This window comes from Piliocolobus tephrosceles, chromosome 9 (genome assembly GCF_002776525.5).
Source record: "Piliocolobus tephrosceles isolate RC106 chromosome 9, ASM277652v3, whole genome shotgun sequence".
NCBI classification, from domain to species: domain Eukaryota; kingdom Metazoa; phylum Chordata; class Mammalia; order Primates; family Cercopithecidae; genus Piliocolobus; species Piliocolobus tephrosceles.
The window spans coordinates 88,893,507-88,920,089 of NC_045442.1; the positions used below are offsets into that span (position 1 = coordinate 88,893,507).

At 42.7% G+C, this 26,583-nt stretch overlaps 2 pseudogenes; one reads left to right on the forward strand and one right to left on the reverse strand.

The window, feature by feature from the left end:
• The first annotated feature begins 14,693 nt into the window (after positions 1–14,693).
• LOC111531310 lies at positions 14,694–18,290 on the forward strand (annotated as a pseudogene).
• A 5,571-nt stretch (positions 18,291–23,861) lies between these two features.
• On the reverse strand, positions 23,862–24,136 carry LOC111531315 (annotated as a pseudogene).
• Between the last annotated feature and the right edge of the window lie 2,447 nt (positions 24,137–26,583).

Genomic DNA, 26,583 nt, shown 5'->3' on the forward strand with positions numbered 1-26,583 from the left:
CACTGTCACTGGGCAGGGACCAGGTTGGGAAGAACAGAGTGGAAAAAGACTGGTCATTTCTGCAAAATGGTATCTATGTTTGTCCACTGTGCTAGTTATAGTCCTTTCCCTGTGGTTATTTCTTAAAAGATGGAACTAAAAGGCCAATACTTAGAAAAAAACTTTAAAGGATTTAAAAATCACAGGCAAAAGTTCAGATAACACACCACATTCAGATTGATGGTGAGGAAATCTTTCCCAATAGAGACCTCAGTCTCTTTAGAACTTCACATCTCAGAATAATGAGGAGCAAAACTCTAAGTAAAGCAAATCATTTTTGCAGTTATATAGACTTTGCCAAAACAACTGTGAGGAAACTAAATCAGTAATATTAGACTCTAAAAGCTTTTTTCCCTCCACCAGCTACCACAGATGGTTTTATAGAGGACAAGAATTTCCAGCCAAAATAACCAAATATTTTCTTTACCACCTGGCATGCTGCTGCTTCCAGCTTGTGTGGTACATTGCTAGAAGTTTCCCTGCAGAATAAAATTACCCTCTGGGAGCTGGGCACATGGGTTCATGGTAAGAGTTACTCTAGATCTAGTTTGGTCACTTGGCAAGGAAAGCATCAGGAAACAGACTGAGTGAGGAACCATGAGTAAGCCATGTTTGCAGGAAGCAAACGGTATGTGAGGTAGGAGATTTAAAAGAAGAAAAACTGCATTGTGAGCGGCTTCTATTCTTGCTGGGCTAAGAAGTAGTAAAGGAGTAGTGGCCAAAAAATAAAAACTGTGCTATCAAAAAGAGAAAAGAAAAAGAGAGATGCCAACAACCCAGTAGAAAAGTGAGCAAAACAACATGGAGAGTTCAGAGAAACAAAAGTTCAAATGCTTTCAAATATGGGAACGGATTTCAATCTCACTCTTACAAGAAAGGCAGTGGTATTTTTCACTTAACAAGTTGGCAAAATTCAAAAGCTGTGATGGCAAACTGTGTGAGTGATGGTGCAGGGAGATCAACATTCTCCTAGATACTGCAAGTGGGAGTGCAGGTTTACAAGTTTAGGGGAGGGCAGGCTGGCAAAAGCACAAAGGACCAGAAGTGTTTAACTCAAGGACACCAATTCTACAAAGTGAGAAACTGAGTACTTTTTTTTAATAAGTCTGAAAACAATCTAAATGTTCACAACGGGAGACTGAATAAATTATGGTGTGACCATACAGTAGAATATTATACAAATTTGTAAAGAAGCAGGCCCGTACTGATTTGGAAGTCTCTGCAAGGTACACGGTCAAGTTCAAAAGGAAAGGAAGGACCACAAAAGTACCTTGTTGTGCTACCACTTGCATAGGAAAACTCCTCTAAACAAATGCGGGTGTGCTGCAGAGGTAGCAGACACCTCTGGAAGCTGGCAACAAGGGCTGCCTGGAGGGAAAGGAAAATAGTGAAGCAGGAGACACCCAAACCCATTAAAATGTGTGATGTGTGTCTGGTGTCTGTGTAGATATGTGCACATAAATGGAAGAAATATTGAGCATTCCCGCAGGCGTGAGCTGTGTTCTCTCTGTACTGTAAGCTTATGGGTGACTTTTATCTTCTTCCTTGTAGTGTTTTTTGAGTTTGTAAATATTTCATAGCGAAATTAGATGCTTTAAAAAAAAGGATTTTTTTTCCTCCTAAAATTCTCAATTATCTCCATCAAACAAAATACTTGGGCCAGGCGCAGTGGCTCACACCTGTAATCCCAGCACTTTGGGAGGCTGAGGTGGGCCGATTACCTGAGGTCAGGAGTTCAAGACCAACCTAGCCAATATGGTGAAACCCCGTCTCTACTAAAAATCCAAAAAAAATTAACCAGGCGTGGTGATGAGCGCCTGTAATCCCAGCTACTCCGGAGGCTGAGGCAGGAGAATTGCTTGAACCTGGGAAGCAGGGGTTACAGTGAGCCAAGCTTGCACCACTGCACTCCAGCCTGGTGACATAGCAAGACTTCATCTCAAAAAAAAAAAAAAAAAAAAAAAAAAAAAAAACCTGGTCAGTTAATTCAGTCAAAACAAGCCTTTTGATTGTAGTGCACTCAGGTTGCACAGTGGGATTGGAGCCGGAATCCCCAGCTCCACCCTCAGAGGACAGTCAGGGCTCACCACCGGCCTGGGGAGCCTGGTGTCCAGCAGCCCCAAGCTACCTGTGTTCCACTAGGCCCCATGGAGGGTGCAGAGGCAGGGCGGGATATCTGGGGACAGAGTTCCACTTATTGTCTCTCTCAGGTGAAGCCTTCCCAAACCATGCTGCTATTGGAATTGAAGACTTGGAGCTATTTTGGTTGCATTCTTGGCCCTGAGAAACAGGTTTCCTGTTAATACTGTTTTGACTGAGATTGTTTGGGCCTCTCCAGCGGGAGACCAGATTTAGATCAAATGCACAGGATCCTCCTGCTACAACAAGAAGGGCCTGTGACACCCAGGGAAGTCTAAGTCCCTGCTGTTAGAGGGTGGGAAACGGGACTGGGGTGGTTTCTCTGCTGCCCCAGGAGGCCCTGGTGGAGAAAGGCCCGCCCGCCCGGAGCCACACAAAGCCCAGGAGGCTGGGCCGGCAGTGTGGAGGTCAAAGCATCCCAGGCCCCCTGTGGAAGGTAAGTCCCCGCTCTGGGGCCCAGGGCCCGGCTGAGGAGGCTCACACAGTCATACTCAGAGTGCCAGTACTCACACAGGGCTGTTTAGGGCCTGCCACTGATCAGCCACCATTTGGAGTTGATGCCGGGAATATGGAACCAAGAAGACCTTGGGAGGCAAGGTCTGTCCTGGCCTCTCAGACTCAATCTGGCAGACGCCTTCACATAGGCAGGAAGAGATGCTGATGGGAGGCTTGAACAACCCAGGGCCCGCGGGCACTTCATTCTCAAAGGGAAAGAAGAAAAGGGAAGGCCTGCCTGCCCAATTCAGGTGTACAGAGAGGGACTCCAATGTATGCAGCACAGTAGAGACAGCTCTCTGGAGATGATTCTCTGGTGCACCATGCCCAGGCTGGGGGGACCTCCGAAGCAGGCAGGAGAGTACCATCTGGTAACCAGAGTCCCTGGGGTAGTTGAGTTGCCAAGGCCTAAGCGGAACCTACTCTTTATTCCATATTTGCATTCCATGTTCCCTTTGCTAGGCTAGGGAAGTGGCTCCAGCGTCTGAATTAGGGCCTTGACCTTTTCACAAGAGCCCATAATGACTGCAGTGAGACCTTCAGCAGAGCCTGCCCATAACCTGCTGACGTGTGGCTTTTGGGAGAGCCGGGCTTATTTGTTTCCAAAACCTTTTCCTTTGAATCTTTGTTTGATCATGGACCTGGGAACTGGCATCTGCCGTCTCTTTCCTAATGTGACCTTAAATCATCCAAGTGACTGTGGGAAGGTGGCCTGCAGCGCCCAGCCTGGGCCTCTGGAAAGAGCTTGTAACTCTATTGCCAGAGGCTGAAAGTTAGTAAACAACCTTGTGAGGCACAGTTCTTTTCCCTGAAACTGGAGGAACACAGCCAAACTGTCTTCTCCCGTTGTAGATGGCAAACTGTGAAGACATGTCTTAAAGTCTGGTAAGAGTCACCCCTTTCATTGCAAAGTTAATGAAAGAAAACCATGTGTTTACAACAAGACTGCCTTTTCCTAACAATCCTGAGTCATTGCATTACCATTCAAATGTCAGAGAAGCATCCATGTTCCAATTAAGCCAAAGACAAAAGTAATGTGGAAAAATAGAAAGAATTCAGGTTTCGGAAGAATTGTCTTGCAATATGTGTGTAAATGAAAATACCTTTTTTACCTGAAGTAACCCTTCAAGTCAGTGGTCCTCACTCGAAGCCAGGAGCATGACGGACTCACCCAAAAGCTTTGACAGTATGCTCATGCCTGGGCCTCACCCAGACCGATTAAACCAGAATCTGGGGAGAAAGGGGGAGACTCAGATATCTGTGTCTACCTCCCAGGTTATCTGAACGTCCGGTTAGGATTAAGAAGCACTGATAGATCTGAACTTTCACTTAGGTTTATTTTGTAATAAATGGCCTTCCTATCTGTGACCTCAGGGCTGAAATGAATAGGTCCATTTCAGTGGCCCACCAGGGACTAACCCAAGGCTGTCAGAGTCCCAGTTATAAATGCACATCTTCTCTGAAACCCTGCAACACAAGTCAAGGAATCGCCTTTCTTCCACGAAACTGCACCCGTGCACAGAGTACCCAGCCAGCCAGCCAGCAAGAAGGAGGCACCCATGGCCAGCAGGCCAGGCCCAATGCTGGCTGCAGGCTCCACTCCATCAGCCCTGGCCTCTCCCGGCCTTCAGGCTTGGGCCCTGGTGTGTGAACATGAGTGCCCTGCTAGAGGGCTGGAGGGCCTGGAGACACACATTCTGGGTCCAGCCCATGGCCCACTCTGGATCAGCCAAGGGATCCAGGTAAGTGGGTCAAGGCTCTGGATTTTATCCCTAGTAAGCCATTTAGTTTTTAGAGAAAAACTGTCTTTCCATGCACTTTGATTGTTCCACCACAAGGAGATGTCCTTCCCAGGACCGCTTCACCTACTGGGAGATGCTCCTTCAGCACTGTGGCATCTGAATATGCAAAACGAGGATCAGGTGCCTCCTAGTATTGTGGTAAGAATCAGAGAAAACCAAGTGATACATCCTAAAATACTATTGGAATGCAGGAGATAATTACATGATCATTTTTCAGGAAATGTCTCGATAATACTTTAAACTGATGGTCAATCAAATTGGTGTCTCAGGCACATACAGATCAAACTTAGCAAACAGTACTCTTTAACCATGTGTAGTTTGTTGTATGCCAATGATAACTTCATATAACTGTTCAAAGAATCTGTGTCCCAGCACTCTGAGTTTGGGACACAGTTGGTGGTCCCAGTAGCCATGTTCTGTTACTGGAATCTGTGTGTTTGCTGAGTGGATAGTCCTGGAATCTGCTTCCAGCACTATCCACGCAGCAAACACATTTATGAGGGTGTTGACCATAGCCCCAGTTCCAAGGTGTGGGGGGTGAGGGTGGGGGCGGGTTGTCTAAAGCCCACCAGTCCTTTGCCACAGTCATTGGTTTAGGGTTAGCCCTGTGCCCTGAGTCCACCAAGCAGGCGGGGTCTCATCACTACTGCCAGATCCCAGACAGTTTTTGTCCTCCCTCTGAGGTCATAGCATGGGGGGCAAAGCCACCAGGGGAGAAGCAACTTCGGAATTAAGCCCACAGTTGGTGGGAATGTAAAATGGTACGGTAGCTATGGAAAATGGCCCAGTAGTCCCTCAAAATGTTGTACATAGAATTCTATGAAACCCAGCAATTCCACTTCTGGGTATCCACCCAAAAGAAATGAAAGCAGGGACTCAAAGAGATATTTGTACACCCATGTTCACAGGAGCCTTCTTCACAATCGCCCGAAGACAGAAGCAGCCTAAGCGTCCACTGATGGGTGAATAGATTTTTTTCCAGTGTGGTCTGTCTATACCATGGAAAATTATTCAGCCTGAAAAAAAGAAGAGAATTCTGACACATCCTACAACATGGATGAACCTTGAGGACATTAGGCCAAGTGACATAAGCCAGACACAAAAGGATAAATATCATATTATTCTATTTATATGAGGTTCCTAGAGTAGTCAATTTAGAGAGACAAAAAGTAGAATGGTGGTTGTCAGGGCTGGGAGGAAGAGAATGGCAGCTATTTGTGCAATTTGTATAGAATTTCGGTTTTAAAAGATGAGTTCTGGAGATGAATGATAGTAATGATTGTACAGCAATAGGAATGTTCTTAACACCATTAAACTGTACCCTTAAAATGGTTAAGATGGTTATTTTATGTGGTATGTATTTTACCAGAATTTTTTTAATTAAAAGTCTTTTGAAGAATTAAGTCCACATACAGAGGACAGCCAAGCCTGAAGAACAGCCAAGAAACAGACCTGGAGCCCTGTGATTGGCTGGCTCTTCAGCTGACATCTCATATTTCCACACTGCTTCAGCCAGTTTGTTTCAGGCTTTCTGCTACCTACGGCTTAAATCATCTTCACTGCTACCTTGCACATGAAAGAAGACATTACCATGAGCTTCCAGAACACCAACCCAGTGGAACTTCCAGTCCACCTCTCAGTCAGATTAAACATTACCTGATGTCCAAACAGGAGTTGGTCCTGTGGGTGATCAAATTCTGACCCTGACTTTCAACACTTCTTAGCCCCTAGACCCCACTGCACTTCACCTGTCCAGTCCCTGGGCCACACCACAGACTTTGTCATCAAACATAATCTCCAAAATTACACGCTGTGTTCCTTTATCACGTTCCACTATTCTCACACCCCTCCCATGCTCATTCCCGCACACCCAGCCTACGGCACTCAACTCTAAAGTCCACTTTCCGGCCTAAACTCTACGATGTTCCACGTTAGTTTACAATGTGCTAAGCGCCTCAGCCGTCCTCAGCAGTTCCTGTCTCCCTGGTCAGTTCCTGTTCTTTTCCCTAGAGTGGCTCTCCAGATCCTACAGCCTCCTCCATCCTCCAGCATGCTCTCCATCCCGAATTTCCAGGTCATCTCTCCTCCCTCTTTCTCTCACTCTGGTTCGTATTTCCAGCCTTGCCCACAACCTCTACACTTAGTCACGTCTTCCCATTTCCCATGGTTAAGGAAACATGTTTCTCCACCTGTTGTTTCCTGGCAGCTGCCACCCTGTCACTCTCCTTCCCTTCACAGCCAAGCAGCTCACAACATTCGCCTGTGTTCTGATCCCCACCTCCCAACATTTCCAGCCAACCACGGTCAGGCGTCCAGCCCCAGCCACTCCAGTGGAAACATTCTGTTAAAAAGGCTCTCACCCCAAATGTCTAAGCCCATGAACCTTTTCCAGACAGCTTCCTGCCTGAATTCCCTGTCACGTGTGGTGTGGTTCCCTTGAGTGCCATGTGCCCTTGGCTCCGGGGCACCCTCTAAGCTGTCCTCCCACCTCTGACATTCTTTCTCTTGCTCTGACTCTCCCTGGGAAGTTGGGGTGCTCTACAGCACTGTCTACGGCTTTCCTCACTTTCCATCCTCAGTACCCATCCTAGGGACTTCATCCCATCCCACATGTTAAATTTCAAGAAAGGTCTGGCTTTTGCCTGGCTCCAGGAGTAAACCTCTAACCCCTGCCCTTGGAGTGTCCTGCCTGAGAAGAGTGTCTTTTCTTGGGGCCTTAGGTCATGCCACATACTTTATGCTGACAATGGGATTTAGTCAAGGGGGAGGGGGGCTGGTCTCAGGCCATGTAGTGTGAAGTTGACCTCTGCAGGGGCTGGAGACTGAGCAACTAAGGTCGGTCGCCTGGGCACCCCATGCTTAGGTGACCAACTTGCAATGAAACCCCTGAAAACCAGGGCTGAGGCTGCCTGGCTGCCGGTCACTCATCACTGCAGGGAGAAGTAAGTGCTTCTCTGTAGACCCACTGAGAGAGGGCAACTGGAAGCTGACACCTAGTCTCCCCTCCTGCTTTCACCGTAATAAACTATAACCATGCGCATCACAGCTCTTCTGAGTTCTGTGAGTCCTTCCAGTGAATCACTGAGGCTGAGGGGGGCCTCTGGGACCCCCAACACAGCATACCATGTCATCGATTCCTGCACTAATGATTCATAAATCCATAGTTTCTTCTGCACACATCTCCCAAGCACCCTATCTACAGACATAACAACCAAGATGTCTCAGTGACACTACAGATTCGAATTGTCCAAATAGGTCTTCCGCATTCTGCTCCCAACTCATTTCTCCTTGTGCTTTGCTGCAAACCCAGCCGGTCATGTCTAAGACCTGGAAGGTATCTCACCCTCCAACCCTCCTGTGCCTCCCTTCCCTCATCTGTTGTATTGCCTGTGGGCTTCTCTGGGTCCTTCCTGCCTTCTGGGCTCACGGCTTCCCTCAATTCAGCCCCCAACCATGTCAGCTGGACCATGAGATCAATATTCTCTGGGTAGGTCTCCCTATATCCAGGCCACACCTCTCCAATTATTCGCCCTACAGACAACAGGAACCTTTTTAAAAAGCAAAACCAGAATTCTAATTCAAGAACGTGAAATTGAAATCTACAGGAAGGTGTAACAGGTGTAAAAACAGTAAGAACCCATAACGGTGAAGAGAAAGGCCATTAGTGAAAAGGACGTTTCAACAATTTTTAGAGAGTCAAAAGTGAATGAGAACAAATTAACAGATAAATCAGAGTGGAGAAAAACTCACCTTGTTGTACAACCCTCAGCAAAGCCTTGCACTTTGGAGCTTTCCACAGGAGTTGACCAGGATGTTTACTAAGAGACAATGAGATCAGGACCACTGCAGATTCAACCATTACTCATTCCAGGCTTTAGGGAGTCTACACCCAGACACTGGCTTCTTGCCTTCACACCCTGAAGTGACATTTGCTCACTGACAATCCCCTAACACAAACTGGGGGCCTCCAGCCAGCCGTCATCTCAGGAAAGAATCCCACCTACAGAGACAGCAGTGTGAAGTCCTGGACAATAGGATGAGATCCCACCTGCAGAGACAGCAGTGTGAAGACCTGGACAACAGCGTGAGATCCCACCTGCAGAGACAGCAGTGTGAAGTCCTGGACAATAGGATGAGATCCCACCTGCAGAGACAGCAGTGTGAAGACCTGGACAACAGCGTGAGATCCCACCTGCAGAGACAGCAGTGTGAAGTCCTGGACAACAGAGTGAGATCCTACCTGCAGAGACAGCAGTGTGAAGACCTGGACAACAGTGTGAGATCCCACTTGCAGAGACAACAGCGTGAGATCCCACCTGCAGAGACAGCAGTATAAAGACCTGCACCAAGCAATCAGTCCCTAACACCTAAATAAGTACTATTTGGTTTGAGATCATGGGAATATGGTAATTTACAATCTTTTGGCTTAAAAATATATATACTGTGCAACTGTTGTAGGTACTTTCCAGTTTAAATTCTTCAGTGGCTTCCCTTGACCTACTGGGTCAAGATAAAAATCCACCTTCTTTCTTAGCATCCAGAATCTCCTGCTAAAAACCATGTTCTCCATCAAGCCCCATGGTATTTTACAGTTCACATATATGGGTCAGCTGTCAATGTTCTGTTTCTTGGCCTTGACTCAGCATTCTCTCTGCTCAGAACTCACTTCCCCACCCCTGCTATTAGGGGAACACTAACACAGCTCAAAAATTTGTCCAAATAAAGATTACTTACAATCTTCCCTCTCCCAAAACCATGTAAAGTCAGTCACTTCTACACAAGCTTTTACCAATGTTCCCATGATATTTTATTACACTTGTAAATTTTTTTTTTTTTTTTTTTTTGAGTCAGAGTCCCACTCTGTCACCCAGGCTGGATAGAGTGCAATGGCGCAATCTTGGCTGACTGCAACCTCCACCTCCCAGGTTCAAGCAATTCTCCTGCCTCAGTCTCCCAAGTAGCTGGGATTACAGCCGCCGACCACCATGCCCAGCTAATTTTTGTATTTTTAGTAGAGACTGGGTTTCACCATGTTGGCCAGGCTGGTCTCTTTGGCCAGGCTGCTCTTGAACTCCTGACCTCATGATCCGCCCACCTCGGCCCCCCCATAGTGCTGGGATTTACAGGTGTGAGCCACCGTGCCTGGCCTACACTTGTAAATTTACCTGCCTGTCTGCACTTTGTGCTCTGTGAGAAACCTGGGTGCCCCAGGCTTGGAATACAGGAGAGCTTTATTATATTCCCAGCAATGAATGAGCAAATGGCATTTAGGGATGGACTTGTCATTCCCTGTGGGACTGATATTGGCTCCATCAGGTGTCTTATGTAAGCAACATCCTATCAGTAAAGTGGGAACAATAACGCCAGCTACAATGGAGGATTTTTGTGAAGATAATAATGATTGATAAAATGTATCAAATACAGACAATGCCAAACACTACCCACAGCACTTTATACATGTTTAAATTTATTTTCATAATAACACTGTATGATTGGCACAGTTATCTCCGTTTTATACTTGACAAAATTAAGACTCAAAAATCAAAGGACATGGCCATTCCAGAATCAGAGGGAGCGTCTGGTGCACGGCAGGCCCTCGGCAGGCGCTAGCTCCTTTTCTTGTCCCCACCTCTCAACTCTAGGAAATTACAATGAGATAAATGGGTGACACAAGGGAGGCATAACCTGTGTTGAGGAGACTATATAACAGAGAAGCTAAATTTCTTAATGCTGTTTTATAACTTCTAGGAAAAACACATGTCCCAGACCAAAGCAAGAATCCCCCTGCAAGTTTCCCCTGGATCTGTCCACTTAGGCTTGGATTAGAGGATTAATGCTCACTCCACATCTCAGAAACACCATTACTTACAACCTCTGGGAAGAGACAGGTCAGGTTCTATTACATACTGCTGAGTCTCTTTGAGGCCAGGGTTGTTAGTCTGATTGTAATAATAATAACAGTTATAGTAGGAATAGCATGGCAACCACAGCAATAGGAGGAAGAATATTAACAGAGGACTTACTAACCACCAGATCATGGCTAAGCACTTGAATTAACATATTTCATCTGTTTGAGATAATTACTAGCAGCAATGGCAGCAACAGTAGTAACAGCATTGTCAGTGGTGGCAATATCTAATGTTAACTGAGTACTTACTCTCTGCCAAGCTCTAGACTACACCCTTTACAATTATCAGCGCATTTGATCCCTGTGAAAGAATTACTGCTATCTACATGTTGCAAGTGGATTCCATTTCTGGCCAAGAGGAAGTAACCGGGTTTTGATTTACCCTCTTGTCTGAACCCACAAAAATAATAAAATATATGAAACAATAGCTTTTAAGACACTGGCCAAAAAGCAATGGAGGACAGTGATCCCTAAGAGATGGGCACAAATGAGGTGACCCGTCTGATTGCCCCAGCTTACTGGAGGGCTATCCATCCATCCGGCAGGGAGAGGGATAGCAGGAGAATACAGGACTCCTAAGCTGAGGCAACAAAGCTGAGGAGACAAAGGTAACTAGACTTTGCAAGAAAGAGTACCAGATAGGAAAGAGCTTCACAGAGAGAAGGACAGGGATCTGCAGAGGGCCTCCCCTGAATATTCAGTATATGAATGCAGAGAAACTAACCCAAGTCTGGCAAGAGAATTAGAGCAAATGGAACCTGGTGTTCACATGGTACCAGGGCTAGTGCCTGCTCCTACCAGAATGATAAGACATTGGGACACTGGGTAGAGTACTCAGAGGGTGATGCCTTACCAGTAGTAGGGAATAATTAGTCCAAGATTAAACACTGCTCTGGCTCTACCTAACAAAATTTGAAAGCAAGACCCAAAGGGATCAGACTGTTTCCAAGTAGCTTAACTGCATCCCAAACAAAGATCAGGAATTCAAAGATATGCAGTACCCAACGGGGTGAAATTCACAATGTCTAGCATTCCATCAAAAATAACCAACAGGCAAAGAAGCAGAAAACATAATGAGAAGAAAAATCAGCCAATCAATACTGACCCAGAACTGACAAAGATGTTCAAATAAGCAAACAAGGATACTAAAACAGTTATTATACTTGCATTATGTATTTGCAAAAATTAGCTACATGGAATCTGTAAAACAGGCAAATTGAACTTCTAGAGATAAAAACTACAATGTGTGAGATGTTGAAATGAAAAATATATTGGATGGGATTAACAACAGATTAGATATTGCAGATGAAAATATTAGGGGATCTTGAAGAAAGAGAAACTATCCAAAATAAGACACCAAGAGAAAGAAAATAATCAAAAATTGAAATGAATAGAGGGTGTGGAACAGAAAAAATATTTGAAGAAATAATGGCTGAAAATTTCCAAATTCGATCAGAGCTATAAACCCATAGATCAAAAAAACTCAACAAACCCCAAGCCCAAGAAATAAAGAAAACTACAAGGCACCTCAGTATTAAGTTGCTCAAAATCAGTGATAAAGAGACAATCTTAAAAGAAACCAGAATAAAAAGACGTATTACATACAGAGACAGAGATGAGGATGACAGAAGATTTCTTGTCTGAAACAATGCAAAAATAAAGCAACATTTTTAAAGTACTGAATGAAAAAAGACTTCAGAAAAGGAGATTAGCATCTCCGAAACCAAAAGAAGAACTAGTTAACGCCGGGTCCCATCGATTTCAGGGTGCCTAGAAATTTAATATCAGACTTATAGTTTCAAAAATGGACTTGAATGACTATCATAAACAAATATAAATTCCAGTCGGATTAAAGATATAAATGTCAGCCTAGAGTTCCATATCTAGCAAAAAATATGTATCTAAAATAAAGACTGTTTTCAGAAATAAAAAGCTAAAAGAATTCATCACCAGCAAACGTGGGCTATAAGAAGCATTAAGGAAACTTCCTCAGCAGAAGGAAATTGAGACCTCATGGAAATCTGGATCTATGCAAAGGAATAAAGAATAACAGAAGTTAACTGCATGAGTAACTGTATATGATTTTATTCTTATTAAAAAATAATAACGATGTAATTGTAGCATTTACAACATATGTAGATGTAAAATGTATGACAACAGCACAAAAAGCCAGCAGGGGGAAAATGGAAATAACTATCTTGAGATTCTAATACTGTCTATAAAGTGCTATAAAAACACTCAAAGATCGACTATGATAAGCTAAGGACTAAAGCAACCATTCAAATGATAAAACACAGATTCACAGGTCATCTTCAGGTGACCGTCTTCAGGTCATCTCATGCCTGTAAACACAGCCACGCTCCAAGTAGTGTGAACCAAGTGGAAGGAACGAGAACCTGGAGTGCAAGGAACCCCAGGCCTGGGGCTCAGGTTTCCCCTCTGGGGAGACTCACCTTTGAAGCTGCAGACTTCTCATTACAGTTCCATGTGCTTCTCAGCCTCTCGTATTCTTTTCTTTTTTTTTTTTTTTTTTTTTTTTTCCCGGGAGGCGGAGTCTCGCTCTGTCGCCCGGACTGGAGTGCAGTGGCCGGATCTCAGCTCACTGCAAGCTCCGCCTCCCGGGTTTACGCCATTCTCCTGCCTCAGCCTCCCGAGTAGCTGGGACTACAGGTGCCCGCCACCTCGCCCGGCTAGTTTTTTTTGTATTTTCAGTAGAGACGGGGTTTCACAGTGTTAGCCAGGATGGTCTCGATCTCCTGACCTCGTGATCCGCCCGTCTCGGCCTCCCAAAGTGCTGGGATTACAGGCTTGAGCCACCGCGCCCGGCCCGTATTCTTTTCTATTGAAATACCCCATTTGTGTTTTTTTCAAAGAATAAGGATCAGAGAGACTTCTCTAATTCTTTCCTTGCTTTCCAAAACAAGAAAGAATTTCACACTTTCTTAGGAGCTGGGGGCATAGGCTTAGAATGGCAAGTGGTGGATACCTGGAGTAACTGCCTCACACATCCAGGTAGAAAGGCCTTGAGGGTGGAGTCGACTATTCTCAAAATGTCAGAGTATTAGAATCCCCACATACCCCTGTTGTCTATCAGTGACCTGGTCTAGGAAGAAATAAATGGCCAGGTGTCTGGCTGAGCAGACCAGTGTTTTGCTTTGCTGAATGGGTGTGCAAGATGAAGGGTAGTGTCGGGAAGGACACAGAGAGCCAGCAAAAAAGGAGGAGAGAGAGATTCTGTATAAAGGAAAAAAAAAAGTAGGAAAAGTGAGTCTGCTGCTATGGGGAGAAGAATTTAGGAAAAGAGGAGGCTGTTGAAGAGATGTGGTGACTTAATGTTGGTTGTAACCACTTCCTCCTCCATCTCCCCCAAGAACCTCAGTAAATATCTGCATTGCCTCTTCAAGTCAGATTTGGGGCTTGGTGAAAAAAGAACAGCTAGGACTATCCTCAAGGGAGGCATAGGGTACCAGGTCACACTTGTGTCGAGAAAGGTGGTTGATATTCACTCAGGATTTCATTGGCTTGTTCATCTCATCAGTAAATAGTTAATAAGCAAGTTCTGTGTGCCAGGCACTGTTCTAGGTGCTTAGGTTTCACCGGTGAGCAGCACAAATGTCCCTACATTGTTGCCAGAGAATACAATAAATTATAAAGAAAATAAGTAAGTGTACATAGAATGTTAGAACATGATAAGTAGAATGGAAAAAAGAAAAAGTAGAGGAGACAGCAATTTTAAACAGGGTAGTCGGAGTACAATGTCACCTTGGTAAAGTGATACTAGGGTTAAGCCTTGAAGGAGGTGAGGGAGTGAGTTGTAGTTTGGATATTTGCCCCCTCTCCAAACCTCATGTTGAAATTTGATTCCAATGCTGGAGGCAGAGCCTAGTGGAGGTGTTCAGGTCTTGGGAGATGATCCCTCGTGAATGGCTTGTCACTGGCCTAGAGGTAATGGGTCTGTTCTCACATGAGAGCTGGCTATTAAGAAGAGCTAGGCACTACCCTCTCTCTCATTTCCTCTCTCACCTTGTGACCTCTGCACAGCCATCTCCCCTTCACCTCCCACCATCAGTGGAAGCAGCCTGAGTCCCCCACCGGAAGCCAACCAGATACTGGCACAGCATTTCCCCTACAGCCTGCAGAACCGTTAGCCAAATAAGCCTCTTTTTTTATAAATTACCCAGGCTCAGGTACTTCTTTATAGCAATACAAATGGACAAAGAAAGAATGGAGGGCAATCGAGTCAGGGGGAAAGGCAATGCAAAAGTCTGGAGATAGACTTTCCCAGAACTGTGGAATTTCATAAGGACATAATGGATGGAGAGGAGAAAACCTATGGTGGCTATGAAGGCCCTGATGCCACATATGTCAAATGGATATCCTCTGATGGTCATGAATTTATTGTAAAAAGACAACATGCATTAACATCAGGCATGATAAAAGCCATGTTGAGCGGCCCAGGTCAACATGGCTTGAGAATGAAATCAGTGAGTTAATTTTAGAGAGATCCCTTAACAGTGCTATCAAAAGTATTCATATATTTTACCTACAAGTTTCGCTACACTAACAGCTTCACTGAGATTCCTGAATTCCACTGGAAAAGCTGATGGCTATGATTTCCCAAACTGTTAAATAAAACAAATCATAATAAACTGCTAACTTTTTTCAGTATTTAATACCTGTAGTTCAGTTCGTAATTTTTTCATATATAACTCGTTGCCTGTATGCAATTGAACCATAAAGTTCATTGCAAGACTGGGCGCGGTGGCTCATGTATGTAATCTCAGCACCGTGGGAGGCCAAGCCAGACGAATCACCTGAGGTCAGTAGTTCGAGCCCAGTCTGGCCAACATGTTGAAACTCTGTCTCTACTAATAATACTAAAATTAGCCAAGTGTGGTGGCACATGCTTGTAATCCCAGCTACTTGGGAGGCTGAAGCAGGAGAATCGCTTGAACCCAGGAGGAGGAGGTTGCAGTGAGCAGAGATGGAGCCAATGCACTCCAGCCTGGGTGACAGAGCCAGACTCCATCTCAAAAAAAAAAAAAACCATAAAGTTTATTGTAAAGATTATCTTGTTTTTCTGCAAAGGAATCAAAGTTGAAATTTGTTTGCTACATCAACAAATTAAGAATATTTTTACAAGTTGAGAAACAAACTAATATGCCAGCTCATAGGTGGTTTTGCCTTATTCTTTATATGTGACTTCTTAAATTAAAGCAATGATGATATAGTAAATGCTGAAATTTAGGTATATATAAACACATTCTACAGATAAATAACGAGGCTAAATATTTTTATTTTTTATGTTTTTTAAGAATCTATTCTGATCTTATAGCCACCATAAGCATTACTAGAGTTACATAAATAAATGCACTATAAGCATGTTTATAACTTAGCCAAAACATCAATTTTTATAACTTTTTGAGAATAAGAGTTAAAATTTCATACATGTTTTTGACAAACTGTAATATTAATTGTTTCCTTTTCTTATTGCTATAATTTAAGAACTTTATTTTAAAAGCAGGTTAGAAAGATTATGAAGTTTAGCTTTTGAAGCAGTAACTGAACTGTAGCCAGATGGTCAACAAGTAAACCACATAACTTCAAGTTCTTGCACATTATACATTTTGAGCAATGAAAGTACTATATTTTCACTGTCTATAAAGCTTCCTTTGCAATTCACACACACACAAAAAAAAGGCAGGAGACAATGGGGATGGGATTTCCTCTGGGAATGATGAAAATGTTCTGGAATGAGTATAGATGTTGGGGTCCCTTGTGAATATGCTTTAAAAAAACCACTGAATTATACTTTAAGAGGGTGAAATTTATGTGTGTAAGTTACATTTCAATTTTTTTAAATGTGCAAGGCAGGAGTGTGCCTTGCACATTGGAGAAACAGCAAGGAGGCCAGTATGGCTGCAGTGGAGTTGAACAAAAAAGAGATGAGGTCAGGTATGGGACGAGACATCAGACCACGGAGGCCCTTGTTGGTTTTTGTAAGATCTGTGGGTTTTACTCCAATTACGTGGGGAACCAATGCAGAGTTTTGATGTGTGTAGTGAGATCATATCGTCTACATTTCGAGGATCAGGCTGCCTGCTGTACTGGCAGTAGCTACAAAGGATCAAGAGTGGAGGAAAGGAGGACCATCAAGAGGCCACTGCAGTGATCCAGGGAGAGGTGATGCAGACTTGGGCAAGCTCAGGGAGAGTGGCGGAAACAGTGAGAAGGGACTGGATCCTGGACATCATTTGAGGATCTCTCCACAAAATTTGCTGCTGAGTGGATGACGGACAAGAGTGAAAGAAGAAAGTCAAGAGTGGCTCCAAGGTCTTGTGGCCTGACCGTGGGAAAGATGAAGATGTTATTAACTGAGATGGAAAAGACTATGAGCCCAGGAGGTTGGAGCAAGGGAAGTACAATTTTGTCAATGTTGAGTTTGCAAAGTCATCCTAGTGGAAATGTGGAAGACAAATGTGCAAATCTGGACTTTAGAAGAGAGTTCTGGGCTGAAGATGTAAATTTGATTCTATCAGAAACTGATGAGATTGTCAAGGCAGTGGATATAAATATTAATAAATAAGAGAACCAAGATTTGAGGCTTGGAGCATGCTAAATGGCAAAAAAAAAAAAAAAGAGAGAGAGAGAGAAAAGAAGATGATAGTAATGAATACCGAGAAGTGGCCATGGAAGGAGGACGAAGCCCATGAGGATGTGGTGTCCTGAGAGTCACAAGAAGAAAGTATGTCAGGGAGAAGGTGTCCAATGCTTCTCATGGGTCCACTAAGAAAAGAACCAAGAATTTGTTCCTGGTGAACTTGATAAGAGAAGCTACTGTGGTCTGATAGGGGCAAAAACATGATTAGTGAAGATGTAATAAAGAATGATAAAAAATCTTCAGGACCTAGTAATAAGAAGAGTTTTCTTAGAACACAAAGAGGATCAAGCATAGAGAAAAACAAGTGATTAACTGAAATTCACCAAAATGAAAGTCTTCTGCTCTTCAAAACTTACCATCAAGAAAATGAAATTCTAGTACAGATAGGAGTTTTCGGAAATGAAAAGAGGTAAGCTATTGACTGGGAGAACATATTCTTCAGTCATACATCTGACAAAGACCTTGAATCCATAGAACTCTTCCAACTCAACAAGAAGACAACCCAATTTAAAATGGACAAAATATTTGGATAGATATTTCACAAAAGAAGATATACACATGGTAAGTAAGCCTATGAAACAATGCTCAGTATTTTCAGTCAATAAGGAAGTGCAAATTAAAACCACATTGAGATGCTACAGAGCAGTTGAAATAGCTAAAATTCGAGACTGACAATACAAGGTCAGCGGGGATGTACAGCCATTGGCACTCTCATACATTACTAGCAGGAATGTAAAATAGTACAACCACTTTGGAACACAATTTGGCAGTATCTGAAAAAGTTAAACTTAAACCTACCATATGACCCAGAAATTCCACTTTCACATATTTACCCAAGAAAAACAAAAACTTATGTCCATACAAACCCTTATTCCAAACTCAGTGTCTCACTCCTCCCCAATCAAAGCCCTCATCTTCATGGAGCAGACCTACAAATGCTGAAAACCGAACTTTCTCTGGAGCTCTCTTTCTCCTCTGCTTTTCTGCATTTTGACTGAAAGAAATGAGAGTTCCCATGTGCAGCCGGGAAGACCCTTTGGCTTTCACACTTTGCCTTACACTGGTGATTCCTCATCCTCAGACTGCCATTGTTTTTCTCCAAGGTGTTGATGGCCTCCAGGAATGGTCACCTGGTTCCAATGTCCTTATAATGACTATCTCCAGCCCCCAGACTCCCAAGATGACCACCTGAGATGTCACAGCTGCCATATGCTTTCTCCCACCAGCACCCAAACTCAGTCTACCACTGTTGAAAATCTCAACAATTGTTCCACAATTTGACACTAGGACTATCAGGGTACACTTAAACCAGTGACGTGGTCTTCATTGCCAGTAAGCCAATGGATGATCCATCCTCAAAACCCAAATTTAGGTTGTGCTTTGTAGGACCATTTCTGGTACCAATTATCATAAGTTGGGATTACCAAAAAAAAAAAGAGTCTCTAAAGCTCTGAGATTCATATGACGAAGGTTTATTAGGAATTACTCTTAACAGTCACATCTATAAGGAGTGAAGAAAGCAAAACTGTGCAAAGGAAGAAGTTGAACGCAAGGTGCTTTCAATGGAAAGCTGAGCTTCAAGAATTTTTGGATCTGGAATGGCTCTTTGGTGTTCTCCCATCCTGAGGCCAAAGGTCAGGACCTGTAGACTCCTCTCCTCATCAACCAGTTATTGGATGGGGGCTGCCTACAAGAAGTGGATAGCTTGGGCAAGCCAGAGAGCAACCTCCAGAGAGGAATTTGGCTGAGAACTGTCAACTTCTGGCATGGAGTGCCTCAGTACTGAGGGGCACCTGGGGAACAAACAGCACCTGCCAAACTTGCTGCCCTCTCTCAAACACACCGTGTTCTCTCCCATTTCACCAGTGGAAGTGGATAAACACCCGTATTTCCTTTTCTCAGCCCAGGGCTCTTTCCACTGAGGATAAGAGAGAGGCTGAAGAGTTTATCCTGCTCTGAACTCATAAAAACAAACGAAGACCAGATGGCAGGAGGCCCCAATCCTAAGCCAGCAGAAATATGGGTTCCAACCTGTCCGCCTGCCTCCACTCTGGCCCGAAAAGAACACACAAGAGTCCACAACCTCGTTCAAAGGGAATCGAAGAGTTACATATGATTTAATACAATTCAACATATACATAGCTAATATTTATCGAGTGTACATGTTAGAGCTTATTCTAAACACCATGTGTCTATATGTGTGTACATATATAGACATATATACACACATATGCACATACATCAATATATACATATATATATGTACTCATGTACATTTATTTAACCCTTAGAGCAGCCCTCCAAGGAAGGCACCACACTTACACCATTACAGGTGAGGAGACGGAATACGGAGAGGAGAAGTGAACTTGCCCAACATTTCTAGAGGTCGGGGAAAAACACCTTTAGGTTCCCGTTCATTTATCCTTCCCATATGTCTTTTCGGAGACTGTAGTCTTTGAGTAACCCATAAATGTGATCACTTTTCCATGTGTGTAACAGAGATTCTTGTTATGGCCTCCTTCACTGTGCAGAAGATTGGGGCAGTGTTTCAGCTGCAGTGAGTAGGTCTTGAGGATCATAATCCCAGCATCATGATCACACTCAATCACGTTTGCCTCAAATAAAGCCCTGGGGTTACAGGGTGTGGGTGGGCACCAGGGAAGCCCCCTACAGTGGGACTTGATGGAACTCTGTTCATGGGTTGCAGCCGGTGAGGTGGACCGTGAAAGAGCAGCATGAACAGGAAGGGAGTTGGCTGTTCCCACACTTTCCAGGCCCTGTCCTTGCTCTTGGATGATTGCACTCACAGCCCAGTGTCGCCTACCACCAGCACACTGACAACTTCGAGACACATGCGTCCAGCTCCACCTGCGCTCCCAAATGCAGACCCAGCACTGGCCCGCCTGGTAAATGCCTCCACCCGCATGCACAAAGGAGATACGAACATCTCCAAAACCATCTCACTGTGTCTTTCTTACCTAAAGACACTTTTTTGTGTCCCCATTTCTGGTTGTTGGGGCCATTATCTACCCACCCACCCCAAGAAAAAACACAGGATCACCCTGTCATTCTCTGATATGGCCTCCTTCTACTGGCTGACAAGCCCAGTAACCTTCCCGCAGGAGCAGAGCACACAGGACCGTTGGCAGGAAGTCCTTTCACCTGTCTTCAAGGCTAGCTCACCCCATCTCTGTCTATCAGGAATTTCCTCTATAAATTATAAGCCCTGGAAAAATAGTGATTTCTCCAGTCTCCTGTGCCAGTGAGAGGCACTGTTAATGAATGACAAGGACTCCAGATCCATAAATTAAATAAAAATGTATAAACTTGCCAGTTAATAACTTGAGCAAAAATGGCATCTAGTGGATTACAGATTGGCATTAGCAGTTGTTTCCAACATGGCTGATGAGAGAAATCAACTGAAGAATCTATTGTAAAAATCCAGTCTCCTGGAACATGCCCCTGGGAAGGCAGCCAGCTTACAGACAGGACTCCCAGGTAAATATGAACTTCAGATAAACTGCGAATTGTGGTTTATTCTAAATATGTTCCATGTAATATTTGAGACATACTTTTATTTAATAAAATATTAGTTGCTTACCTCAAATTTAGATCTAGCTAAGAATCCTATGTTTTTATTTGCCAAATCTGGCAACTCTGACAGGCCTACAGAATCAAATATCTTTCGAGCCCTTGGGATGGGCTTAATCTAAAATTTCACACAAGTCTGACTGGTCATCATTGGAGACTAGTGGGCCCTGGTAAGAGGACAGCAGTTCTGTTCCAGACCCTCTGCAGAGCTGCACAGCCTCCCTCAGAATCAGGGGACTCAGCCCCTCACACCCAATGGGACCAGGCGGTGTCATGGCTGGAGCTTCTCAGAGGACCTAAATGCCAGGCAAGGCTGGCTCATGACGCACTCGTGGCTTTGGGAAGCACCATAATGTGTCAGAGTAAAAAACAAGCCAAACTGAAGTCCAGAGAACTCTGCTCATCTGCCACTTTCTCTACTTACCAGCCGTACAAGCTTGGAAAGCCACTTAAGCTCTGTGATCCTCATGCATTTGTTTTTTTCATTAAAGAAATATTTATTGGGTGCCCTTTATATGCAAGGTCCTCTGCCAGGCCCTGGGGATTTAACAATGAATAAGGCAGTCATGGTTCTGTGCTCACAGAAGACACACATGTGTAACAGACAAGTAACTAAAAATGTGAAGGTCGTGAATGAAACAAACAGGGTGCTGCTTGGAGTATGAGGTCGGCGGTGGCATCTGGGCTGCATGGTCCCCCAGAAGCTGTCTCTGAAAAAGTGACAATTAAGCGGAGACCGGCAGGGTGAAGAGAAGCCAGCCATCGGCGAGGCTGGATGTACTAACCACGTCCTTTATTTTCTGTATTCTCATGTTTTTGACATTTGGGGCCTTGCTGACCCGGAAGGGGCTGCCCCTCCCAGTGTTAACCAGTTCCTAAAGATCAGAAACAGCTCAACCGTACACACCTTTCACCAGCAAAGCAGCCAATCCGGAGTCCATACCCCAACCCCTCCTTCATGGGGCTCTCCTGCAGCGTTGCTGAGCTCACTTTGTTTCTAGGAGGGTCTCGCAGGTTCCTTGGGATTTTCTATAGAGCTAATCATGTCATCTGCAAATGGAGACAGTTTTATTTCTTCTTTCAAATCTGCATGTCTTTCATATCCTTTTCTTGCATTATTGAACTGGCTAGAGCTTCCAGCACAATGCTGAATAAAAGTGGTGAGTACAGACATCCTTGCCTTTCCCCTGTCTTAGAAGGAAAGCACCATCAAACAAAATGCTAACTGCAATTTTTTAAACAAATGCTCTATCAAATTGAGGATGTTCTTCCTCTATTCCTATTTTTTCTGAGAGTTTTTAATCATAACTTAATATTAGATTTTGGCAAATTCTTTTTTCCACGTCAACTTTAGTCTGTTACTCTGGTGAATTATACTGATGACTTTTTAAATATTAAATCATCATTGTACTCCTAGAAAAAAGATCCCACTTGAAGTAGTGCATATTTCTTTTTATAAATTGCTGAATTCTATTATCTAAGATTTTGTACTCTGTCTGGTTTTGGTATGAGACCAGTCTGATTTGGTATTATTATTTGGTATTTGGTATCTTCACAAAGATGAACTGGTGTTCCCTTACATTTTCTGGAAAAGATTTTTGTATAGAATTGACGTCAATTCATCCTTAAACATTTGGTAGAAGTAGCCATTGAAACTATCTGGGCTTGGAAATTTCCTTTTTAGGAGATATTTAATTACAAACACAATTTTCTTTAAGTTACAACACTAATCAAAATAACTATTTCACATTGGCAGAGTTGCAGAACTGTGTTTTCTGATGAATTAGTTCATTTCATCTAAGTTGTCAAATTTGCATGTGTGGAGTTGTTCATAGTAACCCACATCATATTGATGTCTACAGGTCTGCAGTGATATATCAGGTTTCACTCCTGATATTTGTAATTTGTGTATTTATTCTTTTTTTCTTTGCCAGTCTTTCTAGAGGTTTATCAATTTTATTGATCTCTTCAAAGAATCATTTTTGTTTCATTGATTTTTTTTCTATTGTTTTTCTGCTTTCAATCTCATTGATATCTGTTCTTTATTTTTCCTTCCTTCTGCTTACATTTTGAAGTTTTCAAACTTCTTGAGTTGGGGGTTTGGATTATTGATTTTCAATTTTCTCCTTTTCTAGTGCATGTGTTAAGAGATACAAACGTTGCTCTCAGCACTGCCTTAGGTGTGCACCCACACATTTTGATATGTTGTGTTTTCATTTTCCCTCAGTTCAGTGTATTTTTTAATTCCTTCAAGATTTCCTCTTTGTCCCGTGGGATTTTTACAAGTATGCTGTTGCCTTTCCATGTGTTCAGAAATTTTCTGATCATTTTGCTGTATTGATTTCAAGTTTGATTCCATAGTATTAGAGAATGAACTCTGTATGATTTCAGTTCTTCTAAATTTGTTAAGGTTGGTTTTATGGTTCAGCATATGTTCTATGCTGCTATCTACTTTGTGGGCCTGAAAAGAATGTATATTCTGCTGTTGTTAGACAGAATATTCTATAAATGTTAACCATATACTGTTGATTGAGGGAATTTTTGAGTTATTTTATTTCCTTACTGATTTTATGTCTAGTTATTCTAGCAATTGTTGAGTGAGGAACACTGAAGTCTTCAACTATAATTGTAGATTTGTCTATTTCTCCTTCTAGTTCCATCAGTTTTTTTCTTCACACATTTTGCAGCTCTTTTAGATGGCTGTCTTCTTGGTGTATTGACCCTTCATCATTAGTAATGTTCCTCTCTGCCTCTGGTAATTTTCTTTGCTCTGAAATCTACTTTATCGCTTATTAATATAGCCATTCCTACTTTCTTTTAATTAATGTTAGTATAGATATAATTTTCCATTTTTTTTTTGTTCTCAAACTGCCTGTGTCATTATGTTTGAAGTGAGTTTCCTACAGACAACATACAGTTGAGCCCTGCTTTTTAATCCACTCTGTCAATCTCTGCTTTTTATTGCTGCATTAAGACTATTTATATTTAATATCATTAATGGTGTGTTAGGACTTAAGGCTGTCACTTTTTTTTTTTTTGCAGATCACAGAACTTTATTAAGATGGAATCACTGCAAATTACATAGAAGCTACTAGACTAAGCCAAAATCTATGAGGTTCATATGAACTTACATTTATACAAATAAGAAACAAATGGCATATTCAAAACCATAAAGAAATATCCTGATGCCCAGGTGATGAAGGCTGGGGTGAATAAGTCCTCACATTTATTTCAAGTTGTTAAGGAGTTTGTGGGCAAAGCAATGGTCCCTTGCATGCAAGAAGTCAAAGAGCTCCTCTTGCGATCTTCTTCTGTATGTGATCGAGAGGCTACATGCTTGTCACGGAGCTCTAACTGCTCCCAGGCCTTTACACATTCCTTCAACTGCTCATATTGCTCTCTCACTGTTGTTAGGGGATTCACTCATTCCTCCTCTTCTTCTTCCACCTCCTTAGGATCTCAGGACCTGCTCAGCATCTTTTGCTCCTCCTCCAGTCCCATGTCTGGCTATGGCTCTAGAGTCAACATGAGCAGCAACAGCGGCACCTAATCCACTTCAGGATTAAAAAAGATTTGAATATTTTGTTTTGTTTTTTATTTCTCTGTTTTCTTTTACTTGCTTTACTGTGGGTTACTTGAAAACTTTCAGAATTCCATTTTGCTTTATACTGTTTTTGAATGTATAGCTCTTTGAGTAGCTTTTGTGTATATGGCTGATGTAGTGTTACACCATATATACAAAATATCACAGTCTAATGCGGACTTATTTATTTCATCAGTTCAAGTGACATATAAGCACCTATCTTATTATAAGTCAATATACCCCTCTCCGTTTACAATTGTCTTGATTTGTTTATGGTCACCCTGCATAGGATGAATCCCTTCCAAAATTTGATTTAGATGTCAAGACTAATGATACTATATTCACCCCCAAGAGAAAATGGAACGGTTCATGACTCACATAATGAGGCTTTCTAAAAAGAGCACTGTGGCTCATAAGCAGTGCCAAAAAATGGCTTGAGAGAGCAGAGAAAAGCTTGGGGTATTTATGGCGGTTAGGGTCAGAGCATAGGTTCCTGCATGTTGTTCAAACTTCCCCTGGCTGAAGGAGGGAGAACCCAGGCTTTCTTATCAGTTTGCCCAGATGTGAAGCAGAAACAGAAGGAGGAAGGATGAGGCTTCAAAGCTGTCAACCATCAAACATCAAAAAAACTGGATCAAGCTTTGTTACATCATTATTTTATCTACATACATGTAAAGTTTTTCTCTCCATCTTTTATGTTAAATAGATATTTTCTAATGTACCATTTTAATTCCCTTGTTTCCTTGAGATTGTTTTTGAGTTATTTTTCTTAGTGGTTGCTTTGGGGATTATACTTCATTCTAACTTATAACAATCTAGTTCAAGTTAATAGCAACTTAATTTTAATGGTATATAAAAACTTTTGTTTCCATACAGCTCCATTCTCTTCATTTCTTTCTTTGTGCAATTATCATCATAGAAATTATATCTTTTTGTACATCCATTAACACAGTTTTATAATTATTACTTTATGGCATTGACTTTTAAATCAGAAATGAGAAAAAAAGAAAAAACATTATGCCATATTTTATATTTATCTATGAGGTGCTTGTATTTCTTCATGTGGATTTGACCTACTGACTAGTGTCCTTTCATTTTAACCTGAAGGATTCCCTTTAGCATTGTGTGGGTGGCAGGTCTACTAATGACAAACTTCATCACTTAAATTTACCTGAGAATGTCTTAATTTCACCTCCATTTTTGAAGAATGATTTTGCTGTACATAAAATTTTTGGTTGACATACTTTTTACCCCCACATCAGGGTTTGATTTAGTACTGTTGTGAACACACAGAATCTCAAAAAAGTCCAATGCAAACAGAACAGATTTCTTGGAATCTAATTTTTTTAATTGCCTGACAACCTACCCTCTAAGAAAACTTATTTAAGTGAGCCAAATTATTTTGGGAAGGTGAGTATAAGAGGCAGTAGGAGGAAGTTAAGGAAAATTACCACCACATATTGCAGAAATGTACTGGAAGGCAAGTATAGCCCAAAGGAAAATCTCCACTGAAAAAAAAAAAAAAAAATGCTGAATGCTGACCGTAGAACTAGCACCCTGCTCCCAGCTCAATAATTTGAACCAAAAAAAAATTTAAAAGACCTTGCTCAATCCTGAGGTTAGTGAAGGAATATAGGAGAGCTGTGTGTTAATGTGACACATGAAATCAAACGGCACTACTATTCAAGGGGCGTAATGTCTTGATCTTGGGATCAAATACTCTAGGCCTTGAGCTGGAGAGTCTGCATTATAGTAGAAAAACGGGAAGTGCTTTATGCACATGGATTCAGGACATACCAGCAACCTACATGTGCAGCATTGTCTAAGCCATAATGATCTTCCTCATCTCCCACTGAAGGTAGATGTAAGTAAGAATCTCTGGCCGAGCACGGTGGCTCACGCCTGTAATCCCAGCACTTTGGGAGGTCGAGGTGGGCAGATCACAACGTCAGGAGATCAAGACAGTCCTGGCCAGCATGGTGAAATCCTGTCTCTACTAAAAATGAAAAAATTAGCTGGGTGTGGTAGCGCATGCCTGTAATCCCAGCTACTGAGGAGGATGAGGCAGAAAAATCTCTTGAACCAGGGAGTTGGAGGTTGCAGTGAGTCGAGATTGCACCACTGCACTCCAGCTTGGCGACAGAGCAAGACTTTATTTCCAAAAAAGACAAAAGAAGAAATCTTCCATTTTGTAAGAAGAAATCTCTTACAGAACTTTGATAGAAAGTTGGGTCTCCCCTGTCCCCTGTCGTCATCTCCTCCTCCTCCTCCTGCTGCTGCTGTTCTTCTTCCTCCTCTTCTTCCTCCTCTTCTTCTTCTTCTTCTTCTTCTTCTTCTTCTTCTTCTTCTTCTTCTTCTTCTTCTT